Raw genomic sequence first — 12,135 nt, 5'->3', positions numbered from 1 at the left:
GGTGGTGTCGTCGAGGGCGGTCACGCGGATGAAGAAGTCGCCGTTAGCCGGCGGGGCCGAGCTCCAGCTGCTGGTGGGGAAAGTGGTGTCGCCGGGGGCGATCACGCGGATGAGGAAGTGGCCGTTGGCCGGCGAGGCCGAGCTCCCGCTGGTGGCGGAGGTGGTGTCGTGGGCGGCGTTGACGAGAGTGGAGACGTGGCCGTTGGCCGGCGACGCCGAGCTCCCGCTTGTGGTGAAGGCGGCGTCGTCGGGGGCGGTCATACGGATGGAGACGTGGCTGTTGGCCGGCGAGGCTGAGCTCTCGCTGGTGGCGGAGGTGGCGTGCTCGGGGGCGGTCAAGCGGATGGAGACGCTGCTCTGCCCGTTGCCCATGGGTTGGTGGATGGCTAGCTTGGAAGGGAGGGAGCTTTTCGTTCAGATGGTTGGATCTGATGGCTGTGTGCGTGCCGACTGAGCGGAGTGGATGGGTATTTATATCGTTGCGTCGTCGACGATTTTGCAGATAAGTACCTACAGTTTTAGGTATTCAACCCACAGTCCCTTTTTAAGTGATTACTGTGAGACAACGTTTCGTTTTTGCACAAAAGACCATGTAGTTTGGTCTATTGCCCGCGGTCCATACACCTGGTTTTATTAATCGGGACCGAGTCAACGCGGCGGCTCGAGCGGCACCTCGATGCAGAACGGCGGCAGCCGGACCATGCAGAGCATGCGGCATGCTACTTCACAAGATATATGTGCTCCACAAGCATGCCGCATGCTACTTCTTCCCTACATCCTGAAGGTATGGAACTTACACTACCTCTCTGCACCCGTGGATGGCCCTGGACCAGCTGTCCCATTGGCCTTGTCGCCTCCCTCCCTCTCGTTTCCTTCCAAGATATAGCCATTTTTGTTGAGAGATAAATGTGCGGCAATGTAAATAGGCTATGCTAGGAGTTCAGTTTCCCAGAGAACAAGAATTTGTCCATGTTACTCTGAATGAACCTATTTTCAGCATCATCACTAATGTTTTCAGATGTCACCTTTATTGATGACGAGTTAATGTTTGATGCAACCCTGCAATCTACAATTTGCCCGTCAGAAGGTTACCTGAAGCTTAAAATAGAGAAAATGGCTATTAACCTCATGATTTTGTGTACTAAGTCACAAGGTATTTTGTCTCAACCAAATAAGAGTTTCATTATTATTTTTGAGCAATTTAGAATTGCTTTTTCATATTTGTTGGAGAATCAGATCGATGTATATTGAGTTTATATCAATTAAGGTATCTTTTACAAACTAACACTATCTAATCTGACACCCTGTTAACCTCATGATTTCGTGTACTACTTATTTCCTCATGATTTTTAAGTTGCACGATTTGGCTTTTGGAGACAATTTCAGATCCGGCTTAGTGACAGGATCATCTTTTTCTTGAGTTATTTTGCTAAAAACATCACAAGATATGGTCCTAATTGTTTGCAGATTTATCTCTGTTCAATCTGCCTTCACTGAACTTCTGAACACTAACACTGAGCTTCCTGGTGTTAATTCTACCCTGCAGAACTAACACTAATTGATTTCCATGAGGCATGCCCTCAATGTGCAACAATATCATTCTTCCTGGGTTGCATTAAATATACCTCCTATTTAGAAAAACATATCCTTTGGATTTGGGAGCAGTATATTAGGTAGACATCGTTTGGTGAACATCTGCAGGGTAGAATTCTTGGTTGACTCTAGAATTTTGTTGTAGATTAGTTGGCAGATTGGAACGTCTTTGGCGAGTTCTTTGTTGGTTAGGTCCAGCTCCCTTGGCACTGGACCTAGCACATGCGTGTGCATGTGCAGATCTCTCATCCATCCACTGCACCACCTGTTGTTGGATGGCAGTGGGGTGTCCAAAGCGTGTGGAAGGCCTATCCGCCGTGGCGGCGCAGCTCAGCTCCGAGGAGAACAGTTCCAAGGCCCAACTAACAGTCTACCACAACTCTTAGCCCATTCCTAGACTGTAATTAAATTGCATTATCAATCAATCATAGGCTACAATTAACCAGTGCAATTTGGATGTGCAACACCAGAGACCATTTGATTGAATTGGTGGTATAGTAATGCTATCCTGATACAATTATTAGATCCTTTTGTTCTGACAAGCAGATGGTCTTTGTGCTGTCATGCAGATGGTCTTTCATCCTGTCAAGCAGATGGTTAATTACTGGACAGGTAGAGCATGGCATTTTCCGTGTGCAATCCACACTGATAAGCTTGCAGAGGCTACTTCAAGTCAAGTGTCTTTAGAATTTCTTACTATGTCTACTCATGTAGTATTTAGATTAGAATAGTATCAGATTTGATTGATGCCCTCAGTTCATCACACACACTGACATATTACTTCTTTCTGGCTTTAACTTTGAAGCCCAAATAAGCATCTTTTGCTACTTAATTGCACTTGTAGACATTTTTTATTCTCAGTTCATGAATAATATATGTTCACAAGACATAAATTTAGAACTTTTGGCACATATGTACTTTAATATTCTTGCACACTTTTATTCCTTGATTTTTTTTCATTGAACATGTGTGTCAAGTTAGTGTATAATTATTTTCATCTGAGCTTGTAACATGGCATGGTTTGAAGGATACTAATAGCTTCATTCGTTGTGATCCTGGGACCTAGACATATCCTTCATACCAATCTGTTTTTTAGTGATGACACCTGAACGTGTAACTCATACTATTTTTCTAGATGTTTTTTTTTTGCTTATACTCATGGTTCTGGGTGTGGTGTATTAACATTGACATGTTGTATGGATTTTTCAGAAGTTGAGCACACATACTCATGAACGTTGTGCTGCTTATTCGTTATCCACCCATACTGCTCAGAAGCCTGCCGCTTTTTTCAATGGTCTTCGCGGATGGTTGTTGAGCCCATCTCAGATGAATAGCTAGATACCAGGATGTAGGGCTATCATTTATCCCTAACAAAATTGAAGTTTTTTTCTTTGGTACGACACGATAGTTCTCTAGATTATAATCATTATAACTACTTGCAAGTTCTCAAGAAATATTTGTTGTGCAACAATACAAAATACGATCAGACTGAATTAAGGGTATAGCTTGTAATATGGCGCCAGTTCTTGAATTAGTTGTTTCATGCCATTTGAAATGTTTTACATAACACATTGGAAAGTATACTTAAATGATTGGTCTCATTCGTTACATGTCGTAAAATTTACACCATTTTTCATATGTAGCTTGCTCGGTTCACCTAAGCAAGAAGTTTGTTATTTTTCTCATAGATTAAACATCTTGATTTATTATCAACATGTTGTTTGATGTGTATGAGGATCTTATGTTTGACATGATTAATGTTTAACAACTAGAATATTTATACTTTGTTTCGACGCATGAACAATTATACTACTATACATGGTGACAATAGCATTACTTTCACAATGTCACTAGAGATGAGGGTAACCTTATGGGAATTACACAGGAGCACCTATGCGCTCATGAGTGCTCCACACCCATTATGTTCAAAAAAGTACCGAGATTTTTTTTAAATCTGGGTTTTTGGGATATAAAACCTGGGTATACAATCTACGTTCGCGTGAAATTTTGTGAAAAAAATATCAGAAAACATGTCAGTGGCAAAAAAGACAAAAAAATCCTATGTATAGAAAAAACTATTTGGATGAATTTAGTTCAGACTGTATTTTCTCTGCCACGGATACATTTCTTGGTATTTTTCTATGAAACTTCATATGGTAGTAGGTTAGACACCCAAATTTGAGATCCCAAGATTTTAGATTCTTTCGAAAATTGCTGGTATTTTCTGAATTTAATTTTCATATAGGGGGTGGGGTTATAGGTTTTGCGATTTTTCCCGTTGCAACGCACGGGCATATGTATGATTTAGGCCTTGTTCGGTTAGGCATGGATTGGAGGGGTTTGAAAGGGATTAAATCCCTTGCAAGTCAAAATCTCCCTCAAACCTCCCCAATCCCCTTCAATCCCTGTGGTGAGGGGATTAACCGAACATGGCCTTAGGTGGGCCACGTCGGCAGTTGGGCCGGCAGGCAGCTAGCTGGGCTGGATGGGAAACTGGGGAGAGAGAGGAGGAGAGTTGGGCCGGACTCGCGCTGCTAATTTTTTTTCTCCTTTTAGAAAAAGAGAAACAGATGGAGAGGAGAGAAAAGAAAATATTTAAGCCATAGGTGCGACGATACGAGAGGACTGTGACAGGTAGGGGAGGAGGAAAAGGAGGCAACAGAGTTAGACGGATGGAAGGAGATCCGCGCGGAGGTCCAATGAGGCTGAGGGATGCCGAAAGCCCTCTTCGCACATGTCCGGAGGAGAGCTAACCACCAAATGCAGTTATGTATTATGAGCTAGATGTATATAAAGATTTATCACCCATAGCAAAGCACGGGCATTTTTGCTAGTACTACACACACGGGCTCTATCGACGGATTTTACGGACTGACGCGTGCCCTTCTCTAATTTGGCCCCCCTGATTTTCAAGGGTGGGCCCGCCTCACTTTATCAAATTTCAACCAATCACTCTTAACCATCCCGTAAACCCCTTATAGTCATCCCGTGTGTCTAGCATCTCTCTTATAGGATAGGATGAAAAAGAAGGAGCCTGTGTCATGGAAAATACACAGGAGCTCCTCGGTGGTCCACACCTCTATACGAAAAATAATAATAAAAAATACCTAAAAAATCAAAAAAAAAACTGAAATATGGGATATCAAACATGGGTTTCCAATCTACTCCCGTGTGAAATTTCGTGAAAAAATTCCCAAAAACGTATCCGTGGCGAAGAAAATACTGTCCGAACAAAAATCTATCCAAACAGTTTTTTTATATACATAGGAATTATTTTTATTTTTTGCCATGAATACGTTTTCTAGTATTTTTTCACGAAACTTCACACGGGAGTAGATCGGAAAACCACGTTTGATATCCCAAAATCCCAGATTTTTTTTTCAAATTTCTCGGTATTTTTTTGAATGAATTGTTTGTATAGGGGTGCGGAGCACCCAAGTGCTCCAAATCCTCGTCCCCTGTGTCATATCATATGTGACGTCGTTGGCCGGCGGCCACTTGCGTAGGTTGGACGCGGCTGGTGTACATTTCTCACGTCTCTCCCACAAATCGGTTTTAAAGAGGGAGATAAATCGGCTGAGAAATGCATTTCTAGTGGCACCGGTATGTTATCCAACGCTAGCTCAAGGTCACTAAGATTTGTGTTTATCTCGGACGTGGACGTTTGGTTTCTGTTGACGACTGGACGTGGACGTGGATGTGGACGTGCACCAATTGGGTGCTGCCACATGCACCAATGGAGTGGGGCCGCTAGTGAAGTCATTTCACTCACCATCTCACATGCACGACTTGCATGAACAAAAACCGTGCCACGAATTGACCTACTCAACATACGGACAAGCTAGCGATAGGACGGAGAACGTTACCGACCGGTTGGACCCTCCGAATCACGGGAAGAAATAATCGACGCGTTCGGTTCATCCTCAGGTAATGTCTTCGGTTAAGGTATCGGGAAGCTCCGGTTCCCTTTTCTTCTTTACGAATACATGATGTGTTTGGTTTGGCCGCCCCACTCCCGCTTTCCTAATCAGCCTCGATCTGGGTGTTTTCGAATTTGTGAACCTCCGTATCGGAAGACACTGCTACGGAATACGTTATTGCCATGCCAAACGCTGGGTGCCGTTTCAGAAAGCGCAGTAATCGGAAACCGTAACCATTCTTCTGAAACAAACGCGTCAACATGTTCATACTGCACGGCTGAGACGGCCATTAACCACGGACTATCTATACACAAAACTTGATCATAGCTCCACCCGTCACGGTTGCTCTCGTGCATACAATCCAAAACAATAAGGTGTGTATCAAGGGCTAGCGCTGGTTGCAGCCACGTGGACACAAATACTGTTTGCGGTAGCCTTTTTTCTCTGATTCGCGTGGCGTACTGGGGAAGGGAGAGAGGAACAACCAGAAGTGGATCGCCCACCCTAGCCCACGTTCCCCCAATCCCCATCCCCCGATTCCTCTCCCTCTCTCCCTCGTCCGGCGCCGCCACCACTCAACGGCCCGCGCCCTCCCTCATAGCCGCCGCCGCCAGCGCCCTCCCCCACATCCTGCGCCCCACCCCTTCTCTCCTCCCCTCCCCTTATCGTCATCACCGACGACCTCATCGCCTTCCCCTCGCTCCAGATCGAGCAGCAGGTCCGGATCCACGACGAAGGCGGCGCGAGCGCCCCGGTGTGCAGGTTCAAGCCGCGTGAAGAGGGTGCTCGTTGCGGCTCTAACCCTGGTGCCAACGCCATGAAGAAGGTGCCCTCTCCATCACTTCTCTATCTTAGTTTTCGATGTGGAGTTGATGTTGTTCATAAAGCTCCCTCTTTTCTGTGCTGCAGGAGAACATCTCTCCTGTTCGTGAAGCATCCCCAACCCTAGCCCTTCTTTGCCCATGACGACCGAGCAGACAGGAGGTACTAATCCCTCCACTTATCTGATTTTCTTCACCCTTATGTGATGCGTGCCGTCTACTTTTGTGCATGTTTCATGGAGAGGAGAAGCTGCTTCAATCCCATCTGCTCAAGGAGGATGCCCACCATCCAAGGTGCTCAACATCATCACCATTTGTTGCCTGCCAAGGTAACTTCTCTGATCTGTTCTACTATGACCATTATCATATATGATGGAATCGAGAAAGAAATGAGCACCTGATATTGTTGACAATATTAATACATTCATAATCTATCTTTCTAATTTCATCATTGTCGTTTTGTGTATTTAATTTAACCTATACGTGGAGAAAAGCCAGGGTAAGCACAAGTATTTCTGTATCAAAGGTTATCCATCATCCTATCCACTCCAGCTCATTATTCTGCAATCGTTGGATAGTTGTCAGTACTGCTTAGGAGTAACGCACCATGTAGGATCACCCAACTGTTCGGTTTCTTATTTCATGACGTATATGCCACCAGTATAAGAATAAGCTTGACAGCGAAATCTTGGATAGTATGTAATACCCTTTCTGCATATTCAGAATCTGTATGCAAACACACTCAATTTGATCTAACTTTTGTTGATAGGCATAAAACACGTGCAGCCAACTCAATGCTGCCTGAAACAAGACAAATATTTGTGTATTATCAATTGAACACGTGATTAAATAAGATGGCAAACAAAAGTTTAGAGAAAACCTGAAGCTGCAAGTATATCGTTTTTCCTATTTTCTTTCCATGCCTGTAAGCTGCATAGGACATGCAGAAATCAGTAATATTGACACTGGATTATGGGGATTATCATATGCTTTTTCATCATGACTGAGCAGTTGAGATGACTGCAGCATCCGTTGAAGCATCATTCATGACAAGTTTCCTGACGTGCATCCCGTCGTTCCTAGCATATAATGTTGTGTAGTAGTTAGTTCCCTAGGGAATGTTCAGTCTGATGAAACATGTTAAAAAGAAGTATGGAAATCTGCCTGTGTTCATTACTAAGAATGGTAAGTCGCTGAAGATTGTACAGTTGCCTGCCGATAAGATTTTTGCTCTTAAATAAATTGTCAGTGATAATTAACTACTTATATATGGCAGGCTTGATAGGTTGGAAAATGTCTTCAAGATTTGTCAGTCAGTGAGTTTCTTGACTAAATATGCAGTAGAAACAAGACCTGATAGAGCTGAGTTCACTGAATATGAGGTAGATGATAACATGGTCGGCCACCAGGGAGCTAGCTTAGTTGAGCTGCGACGCGCGGAAATAAAAAATGGAAAGAAGCCCCAGGGGCAGTACGGGGGAAGCATCCGTAAGATCACTGAATGCAATGGGACACATGTGAACCAAACTGAATTAAGATCATCAGTGCCAACACATACAGAGAGAAGCAAGTGGCAACCGCCAGCTGAAGGCATTTGGAAATTAAACACTGACACATCCTTCCTGTCCAATACGAGAGATTCTGCGGCAGGTTTTATTGCTAGAACAAATGAGGGTGTGGTTGTTTTGGCAGGTGGCCAACGCTTGCAAGCTTGTGAGGACCCGGAGGAAGCTGAATTTGCTGCTGTTGCACACGGACTTGCAGTGTTAAGCAAGTACTACAGAGGTCCAGTGTGTGTGGAGTCGGACTGTGCATCAATTGTCACATTGCTGAATAACAGAGCGTGCAACCGATCGGCCCGGTTCGCCCGAGTAGCGGACATCTGGCACTTCGAGAATGTGTTCAAAGAAGTGTCCTTCAGGGATGTGAGAAGATCCAGCTACAAAATGGCGCATGAGCTTGTGGCTCAAGCAAGGAGACAGGGAGACTATCTTATAATCGGAGACGTTCCACTTTCTTTAAGAAGGATCCTCATGGAGGATTGTAATAGCTCTCCCAATGTTATCTAAGTGTAGCTGGGTTGGTCCTAAAAAAAAGACGATAAGAGGATACAGTACCACAACGAATACATGTTAGATGCTATAAGGTGATTTAATTTCTCTGTGCATATACTAGAACTGAATCACCAACACTGAGCATCATCAATGTGTGCCACTGTAATCGCTGACCAGATTGGTACTTAAGTGCTCGATATGCAGCCTGAACTACTGCAGGAAATAGGGCTGCAACATCTGCGGGTACTTTGTGTGGTTCTGACTATCCATGTTTATATGTAAGTGTCAACACGATCAGTATGGATGTGGAGCCATGGTTCTGCTCACAAGCGACAATGTGTATTCTTGCAGTTAGAATGGAGTTGTTTTAAATACTAGACTACCTACAGGACTGAGCGCTCCAGGTGTGGAGGATGGTTCTTCTGATTAATCGTCGTGTTGAGGCAAGTGCACGACGGACCTTTCTCCGTATACTTCACTGTGTTGTTGACGTAGGCACACACCCTCCCCTACTTCTAGACCATCTCATCTATGTAGTCATGAAATTTCATTTTTCTAAAATTTAATTCAGGTATATGAAAATGAGTTGAGTAGTCTGATTAGAGGATGACGGAGGACGTCGGGATTTTGATCCAGCAGCCTTGCCCCCTTCTCGTTCGGCGTGCCACCTGCAGGAGGTTACGTTCGAGATCTTCAGAATTTTTAGGTACTCACTCTCCCTTGATGCTCTTTGATCGAACCTACTTTGCATGAAACGTGCCAATAGTAAGAAGTTTTAGCAAGTCTGTTACTGAAAGTGTTGTAGGCACTTATGTGATCCGAGGTGACCAACCTGAGCAGCAGTTTAGTGAAGGTATACTCGGACCCGAGGATCCTAGAAAATTATAAATTATAGATGTTTGCATAGCCAGATCATTGATGGGTGCATATTATTGTGCACACAAGCAAACTTAGTTGAGTAGTTCATTGATTAATTTGGACTAACTGAATGTGATCTTCCCAATCTAATATGTGTACTTCTAGCTCTAAGGACTAGCAAGAGTTAAATATTGCAGGTTGTAAATGATGGAACTCATATAACTGAATGTGAATGAAGTACTGATAGTTGCTAATTTCGTATTTTTGTACAACTCAGGTGTTTGATACAGTTCTCCTAAAAAGGGAGAAGTCTCTGAGGTGATTTCTTCTTTTGCATGATATTACAGTGTCCTCCTGTATTTTCTGTTTTTTGTAGGCATGTTAAAATGTTGTTGTTCCTTTTGACCACACTAATGTGTCTGTCCGCTCACCAGTCACCACACCTAACTATTTTTTATTTATTTTGTTATAGGAAATCTACTTGTTCTTTCAAGCTATGAAAATTTTAGATCAGTATATTTTAAGGTTGTAAAGACTGATGTGTCGGCTAAAGACTAAAGATCATAAATTCATTGTTTACCCTACCAAGTTTATTTCTCTTTGAAGATTATTCTAGAAACTATATTATAAGTCCATTGCTACTTTTTATTTGTAACTTATGGTATACTCCCTCCATCCTTCAAAGAGTATACTTCCAACATTGTTGGAGGGTCAAACTATCTCAAAGTTTGACCGATTTTGTGCAAAAATATATCAATGTTTTTGAAACCAAATAAGTATATGATAAAAATATATTTTATTATGAATGTAATTCTACTAATTTGATGGCATAAATGTTGGTGTATTATTGTATAAATACGGTCAAACATAATTTTTTGACTTTCCAACAATATTGGAAGTACACTCTTTAAAGGACAGAGGGAGTATCCTCATATATGTCAAGACTATAAAACAAGTATCTTCGTCCTGCTCATACATCTTTTCATTATGATCTGCGTGAACCTCTCCCATTGCCTTGAGGTGCAAAGTGAATATGTTGATATTGATGTCATTTTATTCTTGACTTGATAAGGTCTAACCTTACTCTTGAATTTTCTTGGGGAAGTGTTCCAACCAAATGATGTGTGCACCCAATCATACAATAATGACCAATTGGTTGTAAACTTGTAGCAACCTGGTAAGCTTTGTCCCATCGATTAGCATGATCGGTTTCTCTTAGATATGTAAAGAAAGGTTACACGAGTTGAGATTATGGATCAAACAAGACAGCAAAATGTGTTGAGTCAAGATAGGGCCGCATAGGAACGCCTCCACTGACATTTTTCGTGAAGGTGGAGTTTTAGCCTTTGCAATGATTTTTTTTCGAGAAAACGCAAAGTGATTTTTGCGTTTCATTGCATTGAAAAGGTGGAAGAGATTACATGCCTCCTAGGAGGTTATATTTACAGAGTCCTAGCGCCTCCGATCAGTGGACATCCCAATCTAGCCAATCATGATTTATCTATGTGGGATGGGGTGGGTTCTTTTGCTTTTACTTTTTAATGTCCATGCCTAGGAATAAACTGCACACCTTTTGTTTTGCACTTCAAGTTTCTGAATCATCTTCATCAGTGGTCACATTTAGATGTCCATGGATAGGCATCATTTCAACCTTTGTAACAGACTACATGCCATTATTTCTTTATTTACTCCGAAGCTCTTCGTCATTGTTTTGAAACATTTTTGCAGATGATTCCTTATTCTAAAGACCTTAGCTTTGTGGACTATACATACAAGAACTTGGAAGCTGTGAAAGGATTGCGTCAGTCTGTAGGTTTGTTTCCTTGTAATCATTAGTCATTTCAGATGATTTGCTAAGTTTACTATAACTGGCTGATACACCTCCCCCTCCCTAAAGTACACAGTTTATTTTAACCTTTATTTTGCTATTTGTTCCCAGATGTTATGGTGAGGTCCCTGTTTCATTTTTCTTTTTCTTAAAATAATTTACGATCACATATTGGGGGATTTTTTTTCATATACTGGCTAATTCATTGAAAAACAAAAACTCTGCTTTTAGATAGCTGTACTTGGTGTTTATACTTGCCAATCCCCCTTTATATCAATGCTGAAAATGGGTTATCTTTACCAGATTAGCTCAATGGTAGAAATAGAAACTGCTCATTGCTTAGTTTTGCTCCTTTCAGCTCGGTAGTAATTGCTGTTTTTCAGTCCACTTGACCATTTCTTTTGATTTTAATTACCTGTTAGATTATTCTTTTTAGAATAGCTAAAATTTCATATTCATCATGTGTTGCCACTGTATATGTTAATAAATGAACTGTCAATCAATTTTAGTTAGATGAATATTGTCCTCCTTGTCTACCTATTTTGGATTATAAGCAATTAACATAGGGCCTTCTCTGTAAACTAATATAGGGCCTTCTAGATCACTAAAATAGTGATCTAAAAGCTCTTATATTAGTTTGCAGGGGGAGTACTTGTTTACCAAAAAGTAACTCTTTTGTTTCAAAAGAAAGAAGCATATGCATTATGTGGTATGGCAAGGTGGGGTTGATCTGGAAGGCGAGAGACAGAGGCTTGGATGTCACTAGTGCAGAACCGGGCAATAGCACTGGTTCGTAAGGCCCTTTAGTGCCGGTTCCATAATCGGCACTAAAGTGTGGGCACTAAAGGTCCCCCCCCCCTTTAGTACCGGTTCAGCACAAACCGGTGCTAAAGGACAACCACGTGGCACGAGCCAGCTCCGTGGGCCGGGAGCCCTTTAGTACCGGTTGGTAACACCAACCGATACTAAAATGTTTGGGGGGGTTTTTGGTTTTATGATTTCTTTTTCATTTAATTTTGTGTTTTCCATTTTAATTCTTTTTCATTTGCTGGTATTTTACG

The 12,135-nt window shown here is 42.3% G+C and overlaps 1 long non-coding RNA gene across 3 annotated transcripts; it reads left to right on the top strand.

Annotated features, from left to right (window-relative positions):
* Nucleotides 1–5,987: 5,987 nt before the first annotated feature.
* On the top strand, nucleotides 5,988–11,934 carry LOC125516221. 3 transcript variants are annotated; one of them, XR_007287317.1, is made up of 8 exons: nucleotides 5,988–6,339; nucleotides 6,423–6,663; nucleotides 7,611–8,480; nucleotides 8,740–8,879; nucleotides 8,960–9,094; nucleotides 9,524–9,564; nucleotides 10,975–11,059; nucleotides 11,665–11,934. It is a non-coding gene; the product is annotated as an uncharacterized LOC125516221 (long non-coding RNA). The 3 variants fall into 3 exon arrangements; XR_007287316.1 differs by lacking the exons at nucleotides 10,975–11,059; nucleotides 11,665–11,934 and having other exon boundaries at nucleotides 7,611–8,666; nucleotides 8,778–8,879; nucleotides 9,524–10,023; XR_007287315.1 differs by lacking the exons at nucleotides 10,975–11,059; nucleotides 11,665–11,934 and having other exon boundaries at nucleotides 7,611–8,666; nucleotides 9,524–10,023.
* Nucleotides 11,935–12,135: the final 201 nt, after the last annotated feature.

Source organism: Triticum urartu, chromosome 6 (assembly GCF_003073215.2).
Source record: "Triticum urartu cultivar G1812 chromosome 6, Tu2.1, whole genome shotgun sequence".
Taxonomy (NCBI): Eukaryota; Viridiplantae; Streptophyta; class Magnoliopsida; order Poales; family Poaceae; genus Triticum; species Triticum urartu.
The sequence above is the reverse complement of the archived record's forward strand: the minus strand, read 5'-3'. Positions and strand labels throughout refer to the sequence as shown.